Source organism: Oryza sativa, chromosome 12, assembly GCF_034140825.1.
Source record: "Oryza sativa Japonica Group chromosome 12, ASM3414082v1".
Lineage (NCBI taxonomy): Eukaryota > Viridiplantae > Streptophyta > Magnoliopsida > Poales > Poaceae > Oryza > Oryza sativa.
This window is the reverse complement of record NC_089046.1, coordinates 7,428,418-7,447,914: the sequence shown is the minus strand read 5'-3', so window position 1 is coordinate 7,447,914 and position 19,497 is coordinate 7,428,418. Positions and strand designations below refer to the sequence as shown.

Here is a 19,497-nt window from a genome sequence, read left to right as displayed (position 1 = left end):
AATAGCGGTTTTTCTTGTGTTGAATCCGATTGTTTTTTTGACCCAGTTTTTTATAAACGGTGCATTTTTTTTTGATAGTTTTTTCAGAGCGGCTCTTTTTATAAACGGTGTTTTTTTCTTGCGCAGTTTTCTCAAACCATTTTTCATAAATGGCACATTTCTTTCTGAAATTTTTTTCCTAGCATGTATTTTTGCTACTTTTAATGACGGCAAAAACCGTATTTTTCACGCGTGTTTTTTTTTGCTTTTTTTCTTGTGCGTTTTTTTCCTGTTTTTTCTGACAATCTTTTTCTCGCATGTTTTTTCTTCTTTTCCGAGTGTTTTTTTTTGCTTTTTTCTAATACAAGAGAATAAATGACGAAACAAAAGCCGTGTAGAAATGAAAAAAAGGTGGATCCTATCCGACCCAAGTGATCATTAATTTAGCGTTTTTTCTGGCAGTTTTTCATAGCAGCTTGTTTTTTATAAACGGTGTTTTTTTCTTGTGCGGTTTTTTCTAACATTTTTTTAGAAATGGCACGTTTTTTCTGATAATTCTTCCAGACATGTTTTTTTATTTTTTACAGATGATGGAAATATTTTTTTTCTCGTGCATTTTTTTATTTTTTATGGAAGATGGAAAATATTTTTTAGCGTGTTCTTTTTGCGCTTTTTTCTGACACTTTTTTCTTACGCGTTTTTTAAACCGTTTTTATTTTCTTGGCATTTTTTTAAGTTGTACGATGAAAACTTCTCTAGTTAGATTAGATTAGAGACAGAGAAGAGATATAAACAGAATACTAAAGCGAATAGAGATCAGACTCTTTTTGCTGTCCTTTTTTTCGCCTTTTTATTTTTTTTCTCTTGCATTTTTCTTATTTTATACAAACCATTATTTTTTACGACTTTTTTTTCGCCACTTTCTAAGGAATCGGACGGACCTTTTTAAATTTGTTTTTCGCCTTCTACATGAGTCGGATTTTTTTCCCTTTTTGAGGAAATCAGATTTGGCGTTTTTTTTTTCTGCGCCACTTTTTTTTTGTTTTTTGCCTTTTGTTGGAAACAGACTTTTTTTTCTCACCATTTCAGGGGGAATCTGATATAAGGTTACGGACTTTTTTTCAAAGTTATTTTTTCGCTATTTTTTCTCAGGCTTTTTTTTCCTTTCTAGGGGGAATCGGTTGTACACTATTTTTTTTACCACAGCAATCGGACTTCTTTTTATTTTTTTCGCTATTTTTTATTGTGACGGACGAAGGAAACGTTTCGTATTTTTTAAGTAGTAGAGATACTGTCAGCACTCAAAAGTCAAAAGTATTGGAAACTCCACATATGCACAGAACATACATGCTGAGCATAATATGCTAGCCTAGCCAGCGCTGATTCTTCTTAATTGATCTCACACTGCACCCCGAGAGAAGAATATGGTGATCTGGGGGGAGGGGGAACCTTGCAATTAAGGAAGGAACGGGAAGGGGAGTGAGAGATGTTTACCTGGCTAGCGGCGTGGGGGCGAGGAGGTGCGAAGGGGACCAGACGACGACTTGATGGAAACCCAATGTAAGAAATTCAATCAAATGCTGAAAAATTAAATGATAAATTATAAATCAATGAAACCCAATGTAAGATGAAGCTTCGTACTGAAATGTAAAAAGGTGTAATCTGACCAACCGGTACGTCATATCCCTAAACATAAACCAAATGAAGCTTATCCTATCCTATCCAACAACAACCCAAAATTCAATCCCCTAAATATTCACCCAGATAGATGTGGGGAAGATGAGGCCACCGGCATGATGGATTGACTCACAGGCGGATGAGGGTGCAAAGAAGAGCCTCCAAGTGATAGTGTATATATATCAATATAGTGCTTTCCCAAATATGCAAAGAGTACTGACAAAATAAACCATGCTGACTACTGACAAAAATGGCTAATTAATATGCTGAGCTTCAAACTCTTTTTGCATTGGAAGAAAAAAGGGAGTATGTGCAACCAGTATGTATCAGTAAAAAAGGATTGGTTACAAAATTAAATATCACTTTCATTAGCTGCTTAAGCAATTTTTTACCTTGCAAAAGAACAGATCATATAATTGCGATGTTTCAATGTGCTTACAAAGTAATAATAGACTGCATTACCAAATATTGTCGGAGGAGGCGGCAGCGGCGGTGGTGGCAGTTGAGGCGGAGGCTGAGGAGGAAGTCGCTGAAGCATCTTCCGACGAAGTAGGGAAGGGCGCTGGGTGCGGTTTCCGGCGTCGCGGGAAGAGGGCGGTGCGGTTTTTGGCGTCGAAGGACGCCCGTGATCCGGGAGGGCGTGCGCCGGCGAGGCGACGACGGCGGAGTTCGGTGTGCGAGAGTGACGAAAGGAGTGGGACGGCGGCAGGGCGGCTCCGGTTTAGGGTCTAGGGTGCGGCGGCGGAGCGGCAAGGCGCGAGAGTGAGGAAGGGAGAGGGTGGGCATGATAGGGCGGGGAGGCGACGATGTCTTGGGGTAGCGACGGCGGCGGCGTCTGGGGTAGGCGATGTGAGAGAGAGAGAGGAAGGGAGAGGGATGCGGCGGGACGGCTCCGGTTTAGGGTTTAGGGTGCGGCGGCCGGCGACGGGGCAACGGCGGTGGGGTGGCGAGGCGCGAGAGTGAAGAAGGGAGAGGGTGGGAGAGGCGACGGTGGCGGTGTTTGGGGTAGGCAATACGAGACAACGAAACAGAGAGAGGATGGGAGGGGATGCGGCGCGGCCGCGCGGGATTAGGGGAGATGACGCGTTCGGTGGAGGTGGGAGGCTGCTCATCGATCTGGATCGTTGGATTTTTATCAGGATGATCTGAACCGTTGAGTGAGGAATGAAAGATGAGTGATGAGTGAAACCGTTGAACTATAGGGTAGATAACATGACGTGGAATCATAGTATTCGAAGAAACATGGTTCACTGTTACTGTCAGGGTATAGTTTGAAAATTAAGATCTAACCCTGCTCAAAGATTTCATAATCAGATAGCTTAGCTGTACATCCTCAACCAAATTAGATGCTCCTATTTGTAGATGTTTAGACAATTTCTTTCATCATCCTAAAAAAATACAAAGGTGGTTATTTTCTTAGCGTGGTTACTGTTTTGCCTACCACTATTTGCTATCTACAAATTAAGATATTACTTCAAAAAGATATGAACAGAGGTTTTGATTACATTGGTCATAAAAGCAGTTGAACAACAGCCATGGACATAAAAAAAAAGCTGTAAAGTTACCTTCTTTAGAAGGGATTTACTCCCATCCAGCAGAGGGAGGCGGTACCAAATCCAAGCCGTCAATTGGGACAGATTAAACGGTTGAGATTTATTGGTACCGTGTGGTACCATTTTAGCCCATATGGTGATACCGTCTTTTAAAGAGAGGTGGAAGGGTAATATAGACTTTTCACATGTAAGGGCGAGACGCTGGCCTCTGGGGTGTGTGGTGGGGCCATTGTTGACGGCGGCATCAGCGGACGGCGAGGTTCGGGGCCGGCGTTGATAGCGGCAGCAACGAGCTGCGGGGTTCGAGGGTTCGGAGTGGCGTGCGGCCTGCGTTGTCCGGCCCTGGCTTCGACGGCGGCGGCGAGCGACAGGGTTCATCGCAAGGCCAACGTTTGACGGCGACGTGCTGCAAGATTTGATCCCAGCGTCGACGGTGACGGCAGGCAACAGGTGCGTCGACGGCACGGGCTGCGGAGTCCGTGGCGACATACGGCATGTGTAGCTCGCGACTCTGCGAGGTCTGGTCTCGGCATAGCCATGGCAAGTGGCGGGGCATGACACCAGTCGAGATGGCCGTGGAGGGATCGGACACCAAGCTATGCGGCGGCGGTGGCGTTAGGGGCGTTGCTGGTCATGACGTCGAGGTGGCCGTCGAGTTGTCGGATCAGGCACCACGGCAGCAGTGGTGAGTCATCGGGCCAGGGCCAGCACCAGCAGCCGGCGGCAAGGAATAATGCAGTAGCATCAACGAAAGATATTGGGTTGTGCATGACCTGGTTTCTGCTAAGATATACACCGTCGGCGGCATACCGCAAAGACGTGCAGATGAGGGAGGAAACAACGAGCACAAGAATGCGGCGGTGTCCAAGAATGAGATTTTTTTTCTTTTTTGACGAGAACCCAGGAACAAGATTGATTTAGTATTGGAAGAGGTTTCTTACTCATTCCCAATCCTACCCCTAAATATTGGATGGCCAGATTTGGTTTACTACCTTGTGGTATTGGTACCTAAGGGTACCAAGTGCTAAGGGTACCAAGTGCTGGATGGTAGCAAATCTCTCTTTAGAAAGCCTGCACCAAACGCTCTAGTAACCTTCAACTGTCCTTTCACCCTGTCATTATACACAGATTGAGGGTCATTAGGACATTCTGCCCTAGTCAAGTCCTTGAGACTTCGTGCAGATAGCATAGAAAAAATAATGAGGATGACAAATAATTATCATCTTGTAGAGTACAAGATAGAACGGTAACCCTAACTTTATAAATGAAAAACCTGATGATTCACAGTGCGAAGGGATAAAGCAAAATTTACGAAAAAAATATGTTCTCCCAGTACAACATAAGGCACAAATGAAGGATTGAGACTGCAAAAGAACGTCGCAAAGTTTACATTATGTGTGGCCCCCATCGGATGGTCTATTCAGTCAAAGAAAAAGCCAAAATTTAAATTTTTAAACTTAATTTTGAGATTGATTTTGAGATATTTTCAACGTAGTTCCTTTTTCAGCATTGACTTTTAAGTCACCAAGAATACATATATAAAAGTTTTACCTGTAAATTCATTTTTATTTTTTGGCTTATTAGGGAAAAAGCCAACCGATGGGGCCTTGTGTTTCAAGGAATTTGCCGTTGAATGAGATGCCTGATTTCATCCGTACGAGGATGTAACCAACAGCGCAACAGGACATTTCCAAATAACATGACTGAATATTCAGTCTAAGGTTTATCACTACCTCCAAAAAAATTCAGTAGGTGTATTTGCAAGGTTAGGTGATGTTTTCATGATTATGCAAACTATAGAGTTCTTCAGGTGGAAAATAGAGAGGGTCAGAGCACTATTAAGGTGGCACTTGAAAATATAAATATTAGACATTACCAGGGTCAAGGCCAACATATGACCAAGAAATAAGATGTTAAATCTGAAAGGATGTCAATGTATAGACCCACAGAGTCGATAATAGAGTTTGCGAATTTTGAGGAATTTTTAATCCATGCACCTAAATATATATTTTGTAAAACAGGCTTAGAATGAATAATTATTGTAAATGGACTGATTCAAAAAAAAACTTTCCTTAAAAACAACTGGATACCATTCACCCTGATCTCACCAATCCAGATATATTAGTTCAGAACAAGAACAATAAGAAGCAGGGAAAGTATAGATAAAAGATCTAGCTACAGCGGCAATGGATTTATTGTAAATGGACTGATTAAAAAAAAAAGGCAATGCTCCGGTGCTTTCTACTTGGAGTATTATACTACAAGTAGAATTAATCTTGACCATTTATTTTGAAGGGTAGATTAGTAATCTCCTAATACATATTAGGGGTAAATTTGGCAGGGGCTGATTAGGGTAATTTTGTAGTATCATGACGACGCAGCCACCGCATCTCAGGCCGATCGGATTTTGGGTACGTGAGACCTATGTGGATCGGAATTGCTAAATAACTTGCGACAGATTTCTTCGAGAAAAACTGTCAATTTCTAGGTCATTAGATTAACATCAAGATTCGTGCTTAGGATTAGAAGCGAAAGCCAATCGTGCTTAGGATTAAGCGAAAGCCGATCGGATTTTGGTTACGTGAGACCTATATGGATCGGAATTACTAAATAACTTGCGACAGATTTCTTCGAGAAAAACTGTCAATTTCTGGGTCATTAGATTAACATCAAGATTCGTGCTTAGGATTAGAAGCGAAAGCCGATCGTGCTTAGGATTAAGCGAAAGCCGATCGGATTTTGGGTACGTGAGACCTATGTGGATCGGAATTGCTAAATAACTTGCGACAGATTTCTTCAAGAAAAACTGTCAATTTCTGGGTCATTAGATTAACATCAAGATTCGTGCTTAGGATTAGAAGCGAAAGCCGATCGTGCTTAGGATTAAGCGAAAGCCGATCGGATTTTGGGTACGTGAGACCTATGTGGATCGGAATTGCTAAATAACTTGCGACAGATTTCTTAGAGAAAAACTGTCGATTTCTGGGTCATTGGATTAACATCAACATTCGTGCTTAGGATTAGAAGCGAAATAGCAGCAAAAACATGCGAGCATGGGGAATCGATCTAATAAGCTGACATAAAATAAGCTATATGTTGTTTGTTTCTCTAGATTATTAGAGGCATCTAAGAGTAGTGGGTCTTTAGCCACTCAATAATCTGGAAAAAGCTCCTCTAGAGGAGATTGTTAGATTATAGTAATCTAGCTTATAGATTATAATAATCTACTTATTTGTTTCAGCTTACTCTTAATAATCCAGATTATAATAATCCTAAGATGAATTAAACAGGGCCTTAGAAGCGAAAGCCGATCGGATTTTGGGTACGTGAGACCTATGTGGATCGGAATGCGAGCATGGGGAATCGATCCCTCAAACCTCCGCGTAACCTGCATGACTTCGTTGCCACCGAGCTATAACAAAATTTGAGGATCAAAAGCAAATTTACACTAGTTGTATACTCCCTCCGTTTCAGGTAAGACGTTTTGACTTTCGTTAAGTTTGACTAAGTTTATAGAAAAATATAGTAATATTTATAAGGAAAAAGTACGAATTACCCCCTAACTATTGGGTGAGTACGAATTACCCCCCCCCCCCTCCGCCGCAGCTTTGCAAGTGGTTTTGGTCTACGTGGCAGCCCAGTTAGCAATTCTTTTATTAAAAAACAATGGGGCCCACCTATCAGATCTATCTCTTTCTCTCTCAAACACCATATCTCTCTCAAATGCTAACGGCAGCGGACGACCCCTCCGTCGCCTCGACGAGCCGCGCGGCGGTGGCTGCAGGTGCTTCCTCTGGCGCCCGAGCTCCACCCGCCGCCATCCTCGGCTCGCTTTGCCGCCCCCTCCACCTCCCCGAGCACCGCTGGTTGTGGGCGTTCCCTCCGCTGCCTCGACGAGCCACGCGTCAGCGCGGCTGCGAGCGCCCCTCTGCCGCCCCGAGCTCAGCCACGCCCTCCTCCCGCTGCCCCGAGCTCCGCCGCGCCCTCTTCTCACCGCCGCGAGCTCCTCCGCGCCCTCCTCCCGCCGCCCTGAGCTCCACCGCCCCCTCCTCCCGCCATCCCGAGCTCCGCCGCCCCCTCCTACTGCCGCACCGATCTCCGCTGCTCCCTCGGCCCCAAGCTCCACCCGTTATCGTCTCGAGCGCCGGCGGCTGCGAGCACCCCCTCCGTTGCCCCAAGCTCTACCGTCCCCTCCACTACCCCTCCTCACGCCACCATCCCGAGCTCTACCGCCATGAGCTCCGCCTGCTGCCCACCCTACCCGTTGTCGTCTAGACCTTGTCCCTCCGCCGCCCCAAGCTCCGCGGCCCCCTTTGTCGCCCTGAGCTTCGAGGTGAGGGAGGGAGAAGAGAGTTGATTTTGGAGAGAGAGGTGAGGGAAAAAGAGAGTGTGGGAGACTTACAGGTGGGGCCCGCTGATTTAAAAAAAATAATTGCTGACTGAACTGCCACGTAGACCAAAACCGCTTGCAAAGCTGTTCGGGCCTGGGGGGTTCATCTGGTATTGATAACTAAGGGTGAAAAACGCTCGGTTTTCGTGTTTAGTGGGGTAATTCGTACTCACCCAATAGTTCAGGGGGTAATTCGTACTTTTTCCTATTTATAATACTAGATTAGTTTCATCAAATCAATAATTGAATATATTTTCATAATAAATTTATCTCGGGTTAAAAATATTACTTATTTTTTCTACAAATTTGGTAAAACTTAAAGCAGTTATAACCTGAAATGAAACGGAGGGAGTACTAATTATATGCAGTTACATGGAAGTTATAACTCTGTAACTGTAACTGGACTGTAACTCACCGTAACTTCCTATTTTTCCCCCAGATCGTATTTCGATGTGGACCCGTTAGCCACTTAACAGTCACCGTTGACGTTGGATCATGCGGCTAAAAAAAATCGAATGCTTTGGTCAAAAATAAAAACTGTCGAACATCTACTAAGGTAGTTTCATGTGGATTAAAAAAGAACGTGTCGAATAAAAAAAAGGTACACGTTCGGTTTATCCGGACCGGATAGATTTAAAAAAATTATGGTTTTTCGGTTGACCATGCATAGAATAAAGCATAACAGTTTATTTTTAGAAAAAAAAACTAAGTCCATGATCGTCTAGATTGGGTCAATTTTAAAAAATCAAGGTTTTTCGGTAGATCGCGCATAGAATAAAGTAGAATAGTTTATTTTGGAAAAAAATATTAAGTCGGGACCGTCTGGACCAGGTCGGTCGACCACGCATAGAATAAAGCAGAACCATATATTTTGGATAAAAAAATATTAAGTTCGGGACCGTTTAGACCGGGTCGATTTTTAAAAATCATGGTTTTTGGGTTGATTGTGCATAGAATAAAGCAAAACGGTTTGTTTTGGAAAAAAAATTAAGTCCGGAACGGTCTGGACCGTGTAGATCGCGTTGATTTTAAAAAAGGTTTTTCGATCGATCGTAAAGTAGAACAATTTATTTCGGACAAAAAAAAAATATTAAGTCCGGGACCGTTCGGACCGAGTCGATTTTAAAAAATTATGGTTTTCCGGTCTACCGCGCATAGAATTAAGCTTATTTTGGACAAAAAAAAATTAAGTTCGGGATCACCAGGTCGATTTTAAAAAAGATCATGGTTTTTCGGTCGACCACGGATAGAATGAAGCAGAAATATTAAGTCCGGGACTGTTTGGATCGGGAAGCAAATCGGTTTATTTTGGAAAAAAAAAGTATTAAGTCCGGGACCATCCGGATCAGGTCGATTTTAATGTATCATAGTTTTTCGGTCGACCGCGCATAGAATAAACTAGAACAGTTTATTTTGGACAGAAAAATATTAAGTCGAGGACCGTCTCGACCGGGTCGATTTTAAAAATCATGGTTTTTCAGTCCACCGCGCATAGAATGAAGCTGAACGGTTTATTTTGGAAAAAAAAGTCCGGAACAAACTGGATCAGGACGATTTTAGAAAATCTGAAGGTTTTTCGGTCAATTGCGCATATAATACCGTTTTAGGACAAAATTGGTGACACAAAAAATCCGTTCGGTCTGTTCGGACCGGGTCGATTAAAAAAACATGTGTAACAGTACATAAATACTATTTTAGGATAAAAGGTACAACACCCGGAATCTATCTGGTCTATTCAGACCGGATCGATTAAAAAAACAAATGGTTTTTCAGTGTTGCGCACGCATAAAAATAGATAAATATTATTTTAGGACAAAACATGTTAGCCCACTTATTGTTCGGTTTAAATTTCTTTCAGACCAACCATAATAACTGTCGGAATTTATCCGGATGTAAACCGGGACTTCCGTTTTTAATCCACATACTTGCACGATCCAACTTAATTTCTAGACTGAATTTATCCAAATTACAAGCTGGCATATTGTGAGGGTTATGGATACCACATACCTAATATTAGTTGACTAAATTTCGGCAGGACTTACCACATACCATGTCTTTTACGAGAACTGACTTCGGATATAGAGGGAGTTCCGGATAAGGAAAGACAACCAGAGTTCTACATGAAAACGAAAAGGACTACTCAGATTGTATCCATATTGGTTTCCCTAATTCTACTTGGACAAAGGAACACCTATAAGCATAAATACAAGGCCCCCTAGGAGGAGAGGGGACACACCCACAATCAACATATACGGAACAACAGAAGCCACAACATACAAGCCAACATACGCCAAGACAAAGACGCCGGATATCGACTTCAGGAATAAGCACGGCTAGTCCCCTACGGTGTCTCCGGATACTGTCAGGAGAGACGAAAGCGCTATCTCTGATCTCGCCTGAAACAAACTCGAGGAGGAAGACTACCCTGTTATCGACTACGAGTCAGAACTTCAGACCGCCATATCGACAACAGTTAGATAGGCTACCCCAAACATTGTACTGGTGTAATTATGGTGAATAAGAGCAATATCGGCTTCGGCCAACAGGATGTAGGGTTATTACCTGACAATTCAGGAGCCCGAACCTGTATAAAAATCCTCGTCCCATCTCTTTTACCTCAGTCTCGCATATATCCTAGTCCCAACGATCCCCATACTATACAAATACTGAAATCGCGACATCAAACGTCGACACATATGAGCCCACTTATATTGTTTTGGTTAAAAACAATTTTCGGACTAACCATATTGTTCCGTATGTCAACTGGGACTTTCCGTTTTTCATCAATATAAAGACGTTCGTGCACGATGAAAATGTTCTCTCTTCTTTTCCGTTTGTACGCGATATACATTTTCCATTTTCACGTACGTACGAGATTCATTTTCTCCGTTTTCACTCCAGTTTCTTTCTCCTACTAGTGAGAATCAAATTTGAAGGAGAGTATTGAGTCTTGATACTAATAAAAATATACTTACTCATAAACATTACTCCATATAGCTCTAAAAAAATATACGCACTCATAAATATGTGATTAATCCATATAGCTGTAAAAAGTTGGATAATTCGTCAAAATTGCTTTCAATTGACCAAACACGTTGGAGTCTTCAATTTGAACAAAATTCTTTCTAAACTTGCTCTAATTCCTTTGCAACGGAACCGACGTCAAACATCAGCTTTCAAGTATCCATTTATTATTTTTACAAATATTACAATTAGGCAGGCTGAAAAGAAGATCAGAGATTATTTATCTATCATATGCTTGTTTTGTGCGAAAAAAATCAACCGATTTTCAATTGATACACCGCTTCCGAGTTCTTACACTCATATCCTAACGGCATAGATTGGCCGATGGCAGCATAAGCATACAAAGGACATATATAACTATAATTACACTAAATAAATGACATAACATGAACTAAACGGAATAGCTATCCATCTGCTGACAGATTTTGTATGGCTTAATCTTGCACTTTTTTTAACCGTAGGATGTATTTGAGATTTACGCTACGCTAGAACCGTGCATGACATGAGGAAAAAAAAAACTCTTACACGTACCAGGACTCGAATACATGATTTTTAACTCATCCCTTTCAGTGAGCTAACTTGTTTTTATAGTTACTTACACTATAATTACATATTAATTACATATGTAATTTTAGTATATATACGATGTAAGTCTGAAAACTACATATGTAATTTTAGTGTATTTACGATGTAAGTCCGAAATCTACTTAAGCCCACATGAGCTTTAGATTGTCCACGTGGCCCGTTTGTTTGTTTTCTGTATTTTGTTTGTGTATATTGATGTCATCCGTTAGATGTTGATCTAAAGGGTAAAAAATCTGCATAATAGGAGGCTAAAAAATCTGTCACATGATGTATAGGCCGTCCCTAAACTAAATTTTTAATTTAATAAGATTAACACAGTCTCATGCATTCCCAGCATGTGCTTGCCGCCGACGTTGTTAGTTGACTGCTTCCTCATGCTGAAGTAGACCTGGTATAGCTCTGCAAGACTGCACCGCCCTGCTGGCTGAACACCCAAAGTCCGTGCAGAAAGACCAGATTTTCTTCATTGACTGGACATGCTAATCTGGTCATAATTTATTTACTTCCTCTGAGCAAGGGGTTACTGGCCACTTGGGATGTTTTCTGGCAATTTTTTTACTGACCTTGTTTGACTAAATAATTTTCAAAAACTGAACATGAATGAAGATGATGTACATATGCAGATACTCATAAAGCGTCTAAGAATTTCATAAGGTGTGTATTATTTGAAATGCTGAAATTGTTGTATTGCTAGATGTAGACTTATGCAACTGAGATATTCATATGCAGCCATGAAATTAATAGAGTTTGTCATGCTAGGTGAGCTATATAAAGTGCCATATGATAATAAAATTTGGACTTTAATGGTTCCACATTTTTAACCAATATAAAGTAATATCTTATCAAGTGATGACTGATTGCAGTTGGGTCAAGTAATATCTCAAGCAATGAATCAAGTATTATTGGACAAGTGATGACTGATTACAATTGGAGAAGTTTGTTAGCTATTGAAGTAGTCACAGAAATATTCTAGCCAAAAAGCAGTTGCCGGCAATCATAATATATATGGATTGGATGCATCCACAGAGCTAAATAAAAACGAATACTTTCAATACTAAATTTCTTTACTAATTTTAACTCTTCCATTCGATTATGGATATCTATCTGCTCACATTTAGGTGGGGGTCAAATGTTTAAAAGCAAATTAAGTGCAAGCTAGGATCCAAATCCGAAGCCCCACAAACTGTTCAGGCATACACACCAAAAGGTCATGCTGGCGTAACTGATATAGCGGAGCCACATCCCCATGCGTGTATGGAAAACAACAAACACTATCTAGGTAGGACACTGACGGAACAAACACCTCAATTTTTTGTGGGGAATACTAATGAAAATTCATTAGAGATCATTGGACGATGGCTTCACTCATAGCAGGCTCATGGAGCCCCATCCCCCCAAAAATCAAGCTCTGCACCACCAGACCGACAACAGGCAACAGCAACAGTCTTGCAACAGTCTTATTTTGTGATTAAACTGAAGTAGCAGATGAACAAGTGAAAATGGGGGCGAGAAGATGGTACCTGATGCTGTTGGGCGAGTTTGCGGCGGTGAGAACGCGGGCATGCTCCGGTGTCTCATCGATGGGCTCTGGTCGGAACACCCGCATGACCATGGAGACGGCGAGAGAAGGGGACGGGCGTGGAGGCGACGAGGTAGGCGACGGAGGCGGCGAGAGAGGGGGACGGGCGCAGAGTCGGGGAGGGCGGGGCAGGCGTTGGAGGCGGCGGAGGGTGGTGGAGGCAGCGAGAAGGGGGGCGGCGGCTGAGGCGACGAGGGAGGATGACGGGCGCGAGGCCAATCCATTTCGACCCTGCTAGGGTTAGCAATTGGAAAATTACCATTTTACCACTCCGCACAACATTTTTCATGGACAAAATTATCCCTCCACATTTTTACTCCCATTAGGTGTGTTGAAGTAGAAGTAAGGGCCTGTTTGGCACAGCTCCAGCTCCACCCCTCCTGGAGTTGGAGCTCAGCCAAACAATTTCAGCTCCACCAAAACTGGGAGTGGAGCTAGGTGGAGCTCTCTCACAAAATGAACTAGAGTTGTGGAGCTGGGTTTAGGCAGCTCCACAACTCCACTCCAGACCCAACTCCTGGAGTTAAATTTAGGAGTTGGAGTTGTACCAAACAGGCCCTAAATCTCAACCATTCAATCAAATACAATCAACGGTGTAGATTACTCTCTACTACAAGTAGAAGCACCGGAGTGGGACTCAAAAAAAAAATCCTTGAAAACAACTGGACACCATTCACCTCTCACCAATCCAGATATATTAGTTCAGAACAAGAACAATAAGATGCAGGGAAAGTATAGATAAAAGACCTAGCTACCACATGAAAGATTGTATAAAGTTCAGAATAAAAAAGAGAAGAGGAAGGAGGGAGCAGAAGAAATGAAGCAGTACCTGTGGTGAAGACGGCGTCGGTGGTGACCGGTATCTCAAAATTATATATAACTAGAGGTGAACGCGTGCTTTGAGCGCCGCGCCAGTGGCATCAGAAGATGTGAGTTTTTCATTGATACGTTCGTGTAGCAGGTTAAATCATGAAAAAAGACACGCAACTACAAGAATTTGCATTATGGTAGAAGACTATCAATTCTACAAGAATAACAAGTCAAAACATATGTAAACCTCTAACACTAACCTTTTTACGCTATTTCTAGCTTATTCGAAAAAAAGGGTAAAGCTTGTGCTTTAGCTCCAGCAATCTATCAAAAAGATTCGCGCAAGGCTAAAATTATACATAACTGAAGCGTCGCAAATATCTAGAGTGTGCAAATGGAATTGAAGTTTTTTTAATAAACCAATATACATATATATTTGGCATTTCAAACCAAAAAACATTATACATTCCAAGCTGCACGTTCATTCCAAAATTACTAAAACTATTACAAATGTAAGCAACTCTCAATTGTGAAATTCAACTCTCAACTTGCCATGTTACAAAGTACTCATGTCAACATGGTAATAGCGAACCCTAAAAAAAACATGGTAATACTGAAGAAATTACACCTTTTGAATGATGAAGCGAAGAAAAAAAATAGAAAACACCTTCAACTACTTACAGTGAAAAATTAAAAATGTACAAGTTCGTCATTTTTTGACATAATCTAAGTTCTATCACCGCCAATTATTTTTTGGAGCCTAAGAGTCACATACTATTGACCTGGCTGGATGGATATCCAAATCCAAGGTCCAATTCTCTCAGAGCAATTTGATTTTAACCCTGCTGTGGCAAAATCATAGATCCAATGTGCCAAAAACTTATATATGGTAGTAAAGGAGCTGAATACATGAATCACGTGTGCAACATATTTAGCTAGTGCTATTTATAGTTCCTCCAATAGTTGAAAACTCAAATTAAACTCAAGAGGACATTATGAAACATGGAAACCTTATGAGATGGAAAGCACACACTCAAAATTGCAAGTACTATTCACTAAAAAAAGATATGGATATACTATTTAATGCAAAGGCCATCTATGAAACTTTGGAAGAACGATGCATCACAGGTATTGTTTACAACAGTTGAGCTGTAGTAGGCCACAGATATAGATCTTCAGTATATACTTGCCATCTGTACCTTCTTTTTTTCTTTGATCTATGCACATGGACAACTAATCCGATGGCATGATCTTCATGGTAACGGCCTGCCCACGTGGATGCCGCATCCGGACCTTGTGAAAGCATTTCGAAATCAATTAAGATGGAGAAGTCAAAATCAAAGCAACATTTAGAAAGTAGGAAATTAGCATAGCAGATGTATCAAACAAATACCGACTGTCGGGAGAAACAAATTCTAACTTTCGCTAGCTACTGAAGATGTTAAGCTAAATTGCTCGCATATCCATCTAAGAAGAATGTGCTCAAAACAGTTACTGAAACTTGATCAAACTAAAGACTGAGACCAAGGCGACTCTAGTAGAATTTCGTAACTTTCAAGCCTAAATTACTTTCCAGATTCTGACAAAAAAACAATGATATAGTTCTGTTAAACCTATATGGTTGAAGGGACAAACATAAATAACATCAACAGCATATAACATTACTTGGAGGGACAGAGAGCCCAAATAACATGAGATAATTTCGCTTAAGCATTTCTCTTTCTTCATTCATCCAAATGAGGTCATCCAAAATATTTGGTATGTATCCCCCATCATATAATAACCCAACCTGTAGGTATGCCCTATTCTAAAAGACTGGTTCAAATTCTACCAAAAAAACATGGAAGATACTAATAATTACTACAGTACCATGTTCATACTTTCTACACTTACTATTGATCAAAGATTGCACAGTGCAGTCCACAACCAGCAGCACAAATTGCAAAGTAAACAAACAAACCTGAAACGCTGGCAAAGCACACAATATCCTAAATGATCCATCATCAGCACCTTTCATTACTGCTGCAGTCTAACCTGCAGGTGGAATACAGAAGAACAAATAGTTATTACATTAAGCTAAAATGCCACAACGATCATGCTATCCAAACTAAAAGGGTGAACCTAATGAAATATTGTTGTTAGATGGTTCTCCCAGTCATTCAAGTAGGCACCGCCCAAGAAGCTTATGGGAGCTTTCCTGCCATAAAATCCTGCAAAATAAATCAAACAAAATGAAAGTTTAGTGAATAGTCAAGTTCTGTCTTATTTGGCCAAAGGCTTCACTTCTCGATTTGCAGTCTTCAAATCATAGTCATACATGGGCTAAACCGAATCTATATTGCGTGGGTAAGAGAAAATTTAAGGCTATAAAATTCTTGATATGAATATATCATATATGGCAGAAAAAATGACTCAGTTAATCACATGTAATATATAGCAATGCCTGAATTTCGGTTCCTCAAATGACAGAGAGTTGTAGTTCAGAAATTTAGGGTAATATTAACATGCAGCAGTGCAATTAGTTCTAGAAATACTTCACCTGAAGGCCATGAACACATCTATTACTGAAGAACTCAGCTCCATCTACCAAAGCAAGCATCACACCAAGCTTACCATTTGCTTTTAGAGTCCATGACATGGATTAGCGATCAACTCTGTACTGAAAATCAGCAATCTAAAGTATCAAAAATCGTCAACCATGACAATATATCGAGTAGACAATGTAAGGGGAAAAAGGATGCAATAGAATACCGACCTGGTTGACTGGTTCACATTGAGATGTCAGAATACCATCACCATCCATGTTTGCTCACTCATCTGCACCAATAGAAAAGTATTTATCACAGAAAAACCTGAATGAGGCATTTAAGTTTCTAGTTTCTAACAATTTCTTAGAGTCGAGATCCTAGTTTTCACCTGTCAATAGCAAGAGGCCTGCAACCTTTGTGAAATATCAACCAATACCAAAATGGTACAACATTACCACCGGTTTTTTTGATCAGCAATTCAGCACCATAACACCAGGCATAATCGAGCCTTTCTCATGTGCATCTTTAATTAACCTACAGATAAGAAACTACATGTCAAAGGTATGGTTGTATACATGGTTTATATATGCTTGCTCACAGAAATACAATGTGGTGAGATGTGAGAAGTGGGGTGGAGTATAATCAAAGGTAAAATGATTTGTTCTAGAAAAGTGATTTGATCCAAAAAATAACTAAAGGAATGTGCAACGTGGAATTAGTTTCAATCACCACCAGTCAATGCTTTAGAGGCGACCCTAAACCCAAACCCATACAGCCATGGGAAAATGGGGGGAAACAATTCTAATAGATGTATGGAGGGACAATACAATTATATTACTAACCATTTATGTTCTGATCAAGGAGCATGAGCAACTTGGTGATCAAGAAGCATGAGCAGCTTACTGCCCACCAACTTTCTTAGCCAAGTGCATTACCGAGACAGGAAAAGAATACTCTTTTTTCCTGCAATGTCAACAACAGATAGCAAGTATCAATAGATACTCAAGAAAAGCACCTCTTCTATTTTTTCTCAGATAATCTTGTAGAGCGGCTGGACTATACTTGTATGCAGGGAGCCAGGGGCATGCAGATGCAGGTGGAAGCATCGCCAGATTTGTGTGTTGTGGTGGCAGGATGATAGTGTTGTCGGTGCATGGAGAAACACTGAAGCATGTCTTCCTCAAGCCAGAGTTCTGCACCATCAGGCTGACCTTCTCGCTACCAACTGTCGCCTCTCACCTAATTTTCAGCTAGCTTGCTGACCTGCGAATGAATCTGCTCCCAATCCCTACACATCACCAATGGAAATAGAGAGCATGATACATTGCTGGAAGCAAGCATTCAACAAATCAAGCTTTTGTACCTGGTCGATAGTGGATGCGTTGTTGGGATCTCGTATATCTTTGAATCAAAATAGATGAATACATATGCAATATGATATAGTATCAAACAATTCAATAGATTAGTACTTAAGAGGTCTCATAGAAGAGAAAAACAATAGCATTCTATCTATCCGCATTCATGTGTATCACTGTAAATAACTGAACATGCATCTCAGATTTTTGTCAGTCAGTAATAAACACCACCACAAAACCTGTAAAGTGCTCAAGAACATGTATTACATCTACACACGCAAAAGTGCATATGCATTCATACTCAATATACACATCATATCATCCCTACCTTCATCAATTTGCACGATAGACCATCACCATTTTCATTGGTCTACCAAGAACACCAAAAAGAACAAAAACTTACAAGTTATAATGCCAGATGGGGTTGGGGAAGATCGGCTTTGGCCTCGGCCTCCTGCACGTCGCTGGTGTATGCTCTCGGAGGAGGCCGTGTCTAACACGTTTCTTCCATCTTGCCCGAGCTACTGCTGCCGTCGATACCGAGCTCAACAGACCCAACGACCCTGGATCTGTAACATGGAACCTCCCCATCATCTTTAGATTTGGATCAGAGAGAGGGGGAGAGTGAAGAAAGAAAGGGCAGGGGAGCAGGGCCTTCCCCCCTGGAACTCACCACTGTGAAGGAACGGCCGCCGTCGACACTTACAATGAGCCTCAATGACACAGATCGGGTTGCTCCCTCTCCGAATCGGGCCGCCGTCCTTCCGGATCTGGTGATTCCCGGCCTCCTCGATTGCTCGCCCGCGCGGCCGTTGTTGTTGCAGGCCTCCGCCGATCTGCAAAGGAATAGTGGAGATAGAAGGGAGAAGAGAAGGGAGCAGCCACCCGTTGCCTCACGCGATCCGCGCGGCCGTCGTTGTAGCGGTGCCGGACGTAGAAGGAGAAGAGTAGAGAGGGTGATAGCCGGTCTCCCCTCGCCTCCGGGCGGCCGGATCCACCGACAATGAGGCCGGGGTCACCGGATCCGACGGTCCCGGCCTCCTCGTTGGCGGATGCATCGACCGGAGCGAGAGGAGGATGGCGACGACAGTATGATGGTGCGGCGACAGCGGTGGCTCGCGTGAGGAGGCGAGGCGGGCCTGGGCATGGAGATAGCAGAGCGAGGGAAGGAGAGGAGGTGGTGGGAAGTGGCGGCTAGGGTTTGGGTGGGGTGGGGGGTTTTGGGTTGTATTTTTTTCATAAAAGGCCCTCACTTTATGTTATTCAGAGCGTGCCCCTCTTTTTCGATTTTTCTCTTCTTTGCATAGAATATTGCAGTTTGTAGAGGCCCTGTACATAAGAACGCAGAACACAGTACAAACTAAAGAGCATGTACCTAAAACAAATTATCAATAAAATAAAGGGCCTTTTTGCAAAAATACAAGGGCCGACGCAGACGCATGAGAGCTCGCGAAATCCCACCGTTTTCCAGCTCGGGCTGACGTGTCGCGACGCGGGAGCGTCCACGCCAGCGCAAAATGCCGTGGGAGCTTCATTTCAGGGCTGGTTTGAAGACTTTAGATTAGACTAGCAAGACACGCAGCAGCCGTGATAGCCGCGTTTACAGCAGACGACGCTATCCTCCTATAGGAGAGCAATATTTTAAAGTTGTAGTCGTGCACTGCAAAATCGTACTTAGCTTGTAGGAAACGAACAGCTTGCTGAGCAGCCATTTCATGAGAAACAGTAAGAGGCTCTGCTGCAGGCACCTAAAAAAACTTGCTCACTGTATCGCAACTGGGCGCCTCGACTGGCAGAGCAAGCTCTACGCCAGCTAGCAAGACACCATCGCCATCCAGCTCCCAAAGGTACGACACCAAGGGAAGACGGCAATGGCAAGCGGCCGCGTTCAACAACGAAACGAAGGAAACCCCAACCGCGACCATCCCGCCTGGCACTGCGAATCACAGAGAGACTACTCAAAAAATAGACAAAGCAAGCCAATGAACTACAGAAGGAGCGTGTGTGAAGTGTAGGC

At 42.3% G+C, this 19,497-nt stretch overlaps 3 long non-coding RNA genes across 3 annotated transcripts; all 3 read right to left on the bottom strand.

Moving 5' to 3' along the window:
- Positions 1–12,251: 12,251 nt before the first annotated feature.
- On the bottom strand, positions 12,252–13,791 carry LOC136354506 (uncharacterized). The gene is made up of 2 exons (XR_010738157.1): positions 12,729–13,791; positions 12,252–12,653 (listed from the first exon to the last, which is right to left on the bottom strand). It is a non-coding gene; the product is annotated as an uncharacterized lncRNA (long non-coding RNA).
- A 667-nt stretch (positions 13,792–14,458) lies between these two features.
- LOC9266066 (uncharacterized) lies at positions 14,459–17,005 on the bottom strand. Its single transcript, XR_003239884.2, has 7 exons — positions 16,968–17,005; positions 16,514–16,659; positions 16,353–16,414; positions 16,137–16,256; positions 15,719–15,807; positions 15,558–15,631; positions 14,459–14,890 (listed from the first exon to the last, which is right to left on the bottom strand). It is a non-coding gene; the product is annotated as an uncharacterized lncRNA (long non-coding RNA).
- A 658-nt stretch (positions 17,006–17,663) lies between these two features.
- On the bottom strand, positions 17,664–18,672 carry LOC136354505 (uncharacterized). Its single transcript, XR_010738156.1, has 2 exons — positions 18,154–18,672; positions 17,664–18,049 (listed from the first exon to the last, which is right to left on the bottom strand). It is a non-coding gene; the product is annotated as an uncharacterized lncRNA (long non-coding RNA).
- Positions 18,673–19,497: the final 825 nt, after the last annotated feature.